Here is an 8,791-nt window from a genome sequence, read left to right on the forward strand (position 1 = left end):
ACCATTTTATACTCCCAACAATAATATAAGAAGTTTCCAGTTGCTCCACATACAGGGCAATATTTGATATAGCCAGTCTTAATTTTAGCCATGCTAGTGGATATAAAGTAGTGAGGATGTGCTACCCAATCCTCAATTATTAGCAATACTATCCAAACCTTGGAGGGCATAGTAGGAAAGTTGAGAGGTCAAGAGTGAAAAGAGAAATCTTGGAGAGGAAAAACAAAATAGTATATGGATGAGATTATGTGATGAGAGCTAGTCTTTCATTTTGAGCAGCTAAAAAAGAGAGGTAAGAGTTATTAAAAGTGCAAGTAGAGTTGAGTTCCCTTCATGGCTCAGCAGAAATGCATCTAACTAGTAACCATGAGGACAGAAGGTTTGATCCCTGGCATCGCTCAGTGGGTTAAGGATCTGGTGTTGCCATAAGCTGTGGTGTAGATTGCAGACATGGCTTGGATCTGGCATTGCTGTGGCTGTGGCATAGGCCAGTGGCTACAGCTTTGATTTGACCCCTATCCTGGGTACCTCCATATGCCATGGATGTGGCCCTAAAAAGACAAAAAAGAGAAGGTGCAAGTAAGATAAAGGAGGGGTCTCAGGTATTCAGTGTATTTACTGTGTGTAATCCAATTAGTAGCTTAAATTTTACAAATAATCTACATGATGGTAGAATGTTTGAGCTTTCATAACCCAGACCTCTTCTTGATCTCATTCTTATGGTATCTTAAAATGATGGTCATACTTTCTTAGAGTAATTAAACCTATCTATAGAAGGCATTTCTTCCTTAAGTATACCTTAATATTAAAAATATACTTCATACTTTGCTCTTTACCCAGAATCACTTGTAGATGAGATATTCTAGTTTGAAACCTCTTTTTATGTATAGCCAGAAAAGGGGGCTTTCTCTAGATCTTCTCATAATAGGATGAATAAAATACCTACTAAAAGAGAATGTAGATTTTATTGGGTCATCAAAATATTCCAGTGGACTTTTATTGGTCATAGATGTGATGGATATTTAACTCTGGGCATTTACAAAAAATCATTCCTCACTGTGGTTACATTTCAAAATCTCAAAGTTAAATTCTGTATTTTAAAACTGTCTATCCAGCTTAACCCAAAATTACTATTTTATTTTGTAATAATTTCATATTTTTAGAAAACTCTGAAGGTAATACAGAGACCCCATATACCCTTTACCACAGTTCTCTTAATGTTAACAAGTTAATAATCATGGTGTATTCGTTAAAATTAAGAAAATAATATTAGTTTATTACCACTAACTAAACTTCAGACTTTATTTGGCTTTCACCAGTTTTCCCACTAATCCAGGATACACTATTGCATTTAGTTGTTATATATCTTTAGTTTCCCCAGGTCTGTGACAATTTCTTTGTCTTCTCCTATTTTTCATGATCTTTATAGTCTTGAAGATTCCTGTTCACATATTTTGTAGAACATCCCTCAATTTGCGTCGTCTGATGCTTTTCATATGATTAGATTTCTTTGGGGGTACAGACATCACATAGATAAAATGCCCCTCTCATCACATTATGTCAGTTGTACATGATGGTGATATTCGTATTTGTCATATTTCTTCATTTTCGGGTTACTGTTTCTCCCTTTTCATACTCTATTCTTTGGAAGTGCATCATTAAGTTCAGTCCATACTCAATACATGTGTGTCTGTGGTGTAGGTGGAGAAAGGTTGGAGGTTAAATGCCATCCCTTGTAGGGGGTGGCATCTGCATATATTATTTGGAATTTTTTTGTAAGGAAGATATATTTTCTCTCCATTTATTTATTTATTTATTTATTTATTTAATCAATAATGTATTTATCTCTATGTACTTGTGACTATTTATTTTATACTATGTGTTATAGCCTAATAATACATTGTTTATTCTTCACATTCTTCCAGTTATGACCAGTGGGAACTCTTTCAGATTGGATCCAGTGTTCATTTGACTTACATACTCTCTATTTTTTAATTTTTTTTATTAAAACATAGTTGATTTACAATGTTTCTTCAATTTCTTCTGCACAGCAAAGTGACCCAGCCACCCATACACACACACTGTTGTTGTTGTTGTTATTGTTGTTGTTTTCATTTTTCATAATGTTCTAACACAAGAGATTGGACAGTTTCCTTAGCTATACAGCAGAACCCCATCGCCCATCCATTTTAAATGTAACAGTCTGCATCTACCAACTCCAAACTCCCCTTACATTCCCCCTCTCACCCCTTCTTCCCCTTGGCAAACACAAGTCAGCTCTCCATGTCCATGATCTGCTTCTGTGTTGAAGATAAGATCATTTGTGCCGTATTTTAGATTCCACATATAAATGATATCATATGATATTTGTCTTTCTTTTTATGACTTCACTTAGTAGGAGAATCTCTAGTTCCATCTATGTTGCTGCAAATGACATTATTATTTCCTTTTAATGGCTAAGTATATGTATCACTTCTTAATCCATTCATCTGTCAATGGACATTTGGGTTATTTCCATGCCTTGGCTATTGTGAATAGTGCTTCAGTAAACATAGGGGTGCACATATATTTTGAATGAAAGTTTTGTCCAGATATATGCCCAAGAATGGGATTGCTGGATTATATAGTAGTTCTATATTTAGTTTTCTGAGGTACCTCCATACTGTTTTCCGAAGTTGTTTTACCAGTATACATTCCTGCCAACAGTTAAAGAGGGGTCCCTTTTCTCCACATCCTTTCCAGCATTTGTTGGTTGTTGACATGTTAATAATGGCCACTCTAACTGGTGTAAGATGGTACCTCATCATAGTTTTGATTTCCTTTCTCCAATAATTAGTAATGGTGAGCATTTTTCCATGTGCCTCATGGCCATCTGTATGTGTCCTTTGGAGAAATGTCTATTTAGGTCTTCTGCCCATTTTTTGATTGGTTTTTTTCTTGTTGTTGAGATGTATGAGCTGTTTGTATATTTTGGAGATGAGGATCTTGTCTGTTGTATAATTTGCAAAGATTTTCTCCCATTCTATGTGTTGTCTTTTTGGTTTTTTAATGGTTTAAAAGCTTTTGAGTTTTATTAGGTCCCATAGGTTTATTTTTGTTTTGTTGTCATTATTCTAGGAGGTGGCTCAAAAAAGATGCTTCTATGATTTATGTCAAAGAGCATTCTGCCTGTATTTTCCTCTAGGTTTTATAGTATCTGGCCTTACTTTTAGGTCCTTAATCCATTTTGAATTTATTTTTGTGTATGGTGTTATACAGTGTTCTAATTTCATTCTTTTTCATGCAGCTCTCCAATTTTCCTAGCACCACCTATTGAAGCAACTATCTTTCCTCCATTGTATGTTCTTGCATCCTTTGTCATAGATTAGTTGACCATAGGTGCTTGGATTTATTTCTGGGCTTTCTTTCCTGTTCCATTGATCTATATTTTTTTCTGTTTTTGTGCCAGTACCATATTGTTTTGATGACTGTAGCTTTGTAGTATAGTCTGATTCCAGGGAGGCTGTTTTCTCCAGTTCCATTTTTTTTTTCAATATTGCTTTGGCTATTCAGATTCTTTTGTGTTTCCATACAAATTTTAAAATATTTTGTTCTAGTTCTGTAAAGAACATCATTGGTAGTTTGGTAAGGATTTCATTATAACTTGCCTTAATTATTATTGTCATTTTGACTATATTGATTCTTTCAATCCAAGAGCATGGTATATCTTTCCATCTACTTGTATCATCTTTCATTTCTTTCATCAGTGTCTTATAGTTTCCAGAGTGCAGGTCTTTTGTATCTTTAAGTAAATTTATTCCTAGGTATTTTATTACTTTTGATGCAATGGTAAATGGTGTAGTTTTCCTAAGGAAGACATATCGTCTCTCCATTTATTTATTTATGTATTTATTCAATGATTTATTCATCTGTATGGACTTGCAAGTATTTATTTTATACTTTGGGTTATGGCCTAATATTACATTATTTATTCCTTAAATTCTTCCAGTATTGACCATTAGGAATGTTTTCAAGTTGGACCCAGTGTTTTTGTTTTTATTTTGTTTTGTTTTGATATGCATAACCCTTATTTATTTATTTTTCTTTTTTAGGGTTTCTTCATTTTCTAGCACTAGAAGATACTCTAAAATCAGCCTTTCCCTGAACTAGTTCTAGAATCTGCTACTTCTTTAAGGATCCCTAGTTCCTTTACTGAAAAAATTACATTTAGAATACCAAGATCTGAGTACTGAGTGTGCCTATTGCTACTGGGAAGAGTTGCCCCTAGGCTTCTCTGAGGATAGAACTAGGGCATGTGAATGTTTATTAAGATATATTAACAGCTACCTAAAATCTGTCAGTCTATCTATCTATCTATCTATCTATCTATCTATCTATCTATCTATCTATCATCTACCTATATATCTATATCTATCATCTATCCTCAATATGAGTTCATATTGATGTACCACACAAGTAGAATTTGTTCTAGAGTTACCCATTCTTTATTTGTAATTTATTTCTATGATAGAAAAAAAAACCCTAGATCCTATTTACTTAGAATTTATTCTCTTATTTTTCAATATTAGTAAACATGTAAAGTGGTTTCAGAATTGTTAACTGTTACTCCGATGAGAAATAAATTTACTAACTAGCAATACTGTGTTTATATAGTTTTTTTTGTCTTTAGTCTGTACTCAGTAAAAATACTATTTTTCTGAGTTACTTAGGAAACTCCTTTTTTTTCTCTACCACTTTCAGTGAGGTTATATCATTCATTTATATTACAAATAAATTAATTATGCCAATCATTTTTTTATATAATGCTTATTTTTCTCTCTTGCTTTTTTTTGTTTAGTGTTATAAATTATAATAGTATATAGGGATCCTTTATATCTTCAAGAGAATTCAGTAATCAAAATACAGTTTTCATGGATAGAGTAGTGAGACATAAATTTGAGAATTGGCCATATATTTAAAATTCTCTATAAAATTTATGCTATATTGGAGTTCTCCTGTGGTACAGCAGGTAAAGGATCCAGTATTATTACTGCAGTGGCTTGGATCACTGCTTTGGTATGGGTTCAGTCCCTGGCCCAGGAAATTCCATATGCCACAGATGCAGCCAAAAAAAACCTTAAGCTATATTATGGAATTTTTTTTCAAGAAGCATAATATTTCACAATGGCTTGGGAAATATCTTGGCATGGAACACAGAAGGAAATATCTAATATTATGAAAATCAAAAGATGTAGTGGAAAATATAAACCCTGTGCCAGATATTACTCTTTAGTGCTTCTTCTGGTAAACAATGGTGCTGGGGACTTGACAAACCATTGATAGAGCATCAAACTAATTTGTCAAATTGATGAGTTATATTTTGATGTTTATTTTTTCAAAACAGAATTTACGTTCACTACCCTCCCTGCAGGATTTTAATTCAAAAACTGTCTGTTACAGTTACTGTATTATTAATTTTTCCACTAATTCTTCAATGGCTAATTTTATGATTATTTGCCATCACTTTCATTTTTTACATTTCCATATGAGACTATTTTTTCTTTGCCTAAGTCCAGATATTTTCATCACTTAAAAAAACCCATATAATGAAACTATAAACAAAACCTTTTCCCTACATTCCTTCAGCTATCATTCTAGCTTGTTAAACCAGATTATAGTCTTCTGATCTTGCTCTTCGTACTTTACTCCAGTGATGTTTACAAATATTAAGATTTTTCAAGATGCTTATCTCATTTTCATCTCCTTTCATGGTTAATTTTGAGCATCTGAAGTTCTTATCACCTATCAATTATCTTTTCTTATTTTTCTAATTGTCTTAATGTCTTTTTCCATGCATTTCTTCATACAGTAGGGCTTCATTCTTTTTTTTTTTTCTTTTCTTTTCTACAGATTCTTACTCTGTATATGTTCAAATGCATCTGCTATTTTATAGTATTTGCCTGGATAATCATAACCTTTATGTGTTTTTTTATCACTATACATTTATATTTTATATTTATATTATCTCCATATAAAAATACAGGCAAAATGTAAAATGTTCAGTACTTTATTCCCTCCTTTTCATCTCACTCAACTAATGGCAAACTAGGCTCTAAGTCTTTGCTAAAATTGCTCTTTTTTATTTATTTTATTTTTATTTTTATTTTAATGTTTGTTTTCCATGATATCTGCTTTACAGTGTTCTGTCAATTTTCTACTGTACAGCAAGGTGACCCAGTCACACATACATATATTCATTATTTTTTCTCAAATTATCATGCTCCATCACAAGTGACTAGACAGAGTTCCCAGTGCTATACAGCTGGATCTCATTGCCTATCCATTCCAAATGCAATAGTTTGCATCTATTAACCACAAATTCCCAGTCCATCCCATTCCCTCCCCTTCCACCTTGGCAACCACGAGTCTGTTCTCCAAGTCCATAATTTTCTTTTCTGTGGAAAATTTCATTTGTGCTGTGTATTAGATTCCAGATATAAGTGATATCATGTGGTGTTTGTCTTTCTCTTTCTGACTTATTTCGCTTAGTATGTGAGTCTCTAGTTCCATCCATGTTTCTGCAAATGGCATTATTTTGTTCTTTTTATGGCTGAATGGTATTCCATTGTGTATATATACCACTTCTTCTTAATCCATTCATCTGTCGATGGACATTTAGATTGTTTCCATGTCTTGGTTATTGTGAATAGTACTGCAATGAATATGTGGGTGTATGTTTCTTATTCAAGGAAAGTTTTGTCTGGATATATGCCCAAGAGTGGGATTGCTGGGTCTATATATTGCTGGGTAGTTCTATATATAGTTTTCTAAGGTACTTCCATACTGTTTTCCATAGCAGTTTTACCAACTTACTTTCCCACCAACAGTGCAGTGGGGTTCCCTTTTTTCCACACCCTCTCCAGCATTTGTTATTTGTGGACTTATTAATGATGGCCATTCTGACTGGGGTGAAGTGGTACCTCATTGCAGTTTTGATGTGCTTTTCTCTAATAATCAGTGATTTTGAGCATTTTTTAATATATACCTTCTTTGGAGAAATGACTTTTGCCCATTTTTCAATTGGATTGTTGGCTTTTTTGCTGTTGAGTTGTGTAAGTTGTTTGTATATTTTAGAGATTAAACCATTGTCTGTTGCATCATTTGAAAGTATTTTCTCCCATTCTGTAAGTTGTCTTCTTGTGTTTTGTTTTGTTTTGTTTTGTTTTAATGGTTTCCTTTGCTGTGCAAAAGCTTGTCAGTTTGATTAGGTCCCATTGGTTTATTTTTGTTTTTGTTTCTGTTGCCTTGGGAGACTGACCTGAGAAACTATTTGTAAGGCTGATGTCAGAGAATGTTTTGCCTATGTTCTCCTCTGTGAATTTGATGGTGTCTTATCTTATGTTTAAGTCTTTAAGCCATTTTGAGGTTATTTTCATGCATGGTGTGAGGGTGTGTTCCAGTTTCATTGCTTTATATGTGACTGTCCTGGTTTCCCAGCACCATTTGCTGAAAAGACTGTTTTTTCTCCATTTTATGTTCTTGCCTCCTTTGTCAAAGATTAATTGACTGTAAGTGTCTGGGTTTATTTCTGGGTTCTCTATTCTGTTCCATTGGTCTGTATGTCTGTTTCGCTATCAGTACCACACTGTCTTGATTACTGTGGCTTTGCACTATTGCCTGAAGTCTGAGAGAGTTATGCCTCCTGCTTGGTTCTTGTTTCTCAGGATTGCTTTGGCAATTCTGGGTCTTTTGTGGTTCCATATAAATTTTTGGCTTATTTGTTCTAGTTCTGTGAAAAATGTCATGGGTAATTGGATATGGATTGTGTAGAATCTGTAGATGGCTTTGGGTAGTGTGGTAATTTTTACAATATTGATTTTTCCAATCCATGAACATGGAATATGTTTCCATTTCTTTGCATCCCTCTTTAATTTCCTTGAGGAATGTTTTATAGTTATCAGCATATAAGTCCTTCACCTCCTTAGTAAGGTTTATTCCTGGGTATTTGATGTTTTTGGATGCAATTTTAAAAGTTATTCTATTTTTGTATTCCTTTTCTAATATTTCATTGTTAGTATACAAAATACAACTGATTTTTGAATATTAATCTTATATCCTGCTACTTTGCTGAATTTGTTGATCAGTTCAAGTAGTTTTTGGGTTGAGTCCTTAGAGTTTTGTATATATAGTATCATGTCATCTGCATGCAGTGATAACTTTACCTCTTCTCTTCTAATTTGGATACTTTTATTTCTTTTGTTGGTCTGACTGCTGTGGCTAGTATTTCCAACACTATGTTGAATAAAAGTGGTGAGAGTGGGCATCCTTGTCTTGTTCCAGATTTTAGTGAGAAGGCTTTCAGCTTTTCTCCATTGAGTATTAAATTTGCTGTGGGTAAAATTGCTCTTTTAAGATTTCCAAAGACTTCTTATTACTAAATGTAATGAATATGAGCCATTAAAAAGTTACTATTGGACTATTCCACCATATTTAAATATTTAGTCCTTCATTTGTAAAATTCTTTAACATAACATTCCCTTAATTATTCCTAGGACTTTTTTACCTTTCTCTTTCTCCTCTGAGAATTGTCCTTACAATTGGGTACAGCTCAATTATTTTTGTTGTTATTATCACTACATTTCCTCTGTGCATAAGTTTTCTATTGCTGATGTAACAAATTACTACAAAATTAGTGTCTTTTTTTTCTGGCTTTAGATACTTATTTTTTAATACATTCTTTTTTCGTACTATCTTCCATCATGTTTTAACCGAAGAGATTTTACATAGTTCCCTGTGCTGCATAGTAGGACCC

Source organism: Phacochoerus africanus, chromosome 11, assembly GCF_016906955.1.
Source record: "Phacochoerus africanus isolate WHEZ1 chromosome 11, ROS_Pafr_v1, whole genome shotgun sequence".
NCBI classification, from domain to species: Eukaryota; Metazoa; Chordata; class Mammalia; order Artiodactyla; family Suidae; genus Phacochoerus; species Phacochoerus africanus.